The sequence below is a fragment of the Daktulosphaira vitifoliae genome, unplaced genomic scaffold (assembly GCF_025091365.1).
Source record: "Daktulosphaira vitifoliae isolate Bord-2020 unplaced genomic scaffold, ASM2509136v1 Scaffold_4, whole genome shotgun sequence".
In the NCBI taxonomy this organism is placed as follows: Eukaryota; Metazoa; Arthropoda; class Insecta; order Hemiptera; family Phylloxeridae; genus Daktulosphaira; species Daktulosphaira vitifoliae.
Window position 1 is genome coordinate 25,013,475 of NW_026099575.1, and position 200 is coordinate 25,013,674.

The 200-nt window shown below is 33.0% G+C and overlaps 1 protein-coding gene across 4 annotated transcripts in view; it reads left to right on the forward strand.

Moving 5' to 3' along the window:
* The window catches only part of LOC126904264 (uncharacterized), a 77,127-nt gene that overhangs the window by 14,690 nt on the left and 62,237 nt on the right, over positions 1 to 200 (forward strand). The gene's annotated exons all lie outside the window — the stretch shown is intronic.

Below are 200 nucleotides of genomic sequence, written 5' to 3' on the forward strand. Positions count from 1 at the left end.
TGTCTGTTACCACTTTTTCTCAGCTCTCACCGAACGGATTTCTTTCAACGATACGTCAAAAGATCACAAATCGTATCTAGTCGAAGACATTACCCTTCAAAATTGAAAAAATTTCCCTCGTTCCACGTAAATGGGGGAAACCTCCAAAAAAATATAAAATCTAAAAATCGCTAATTTTCGAAATTTTTTCAATTTTTTTT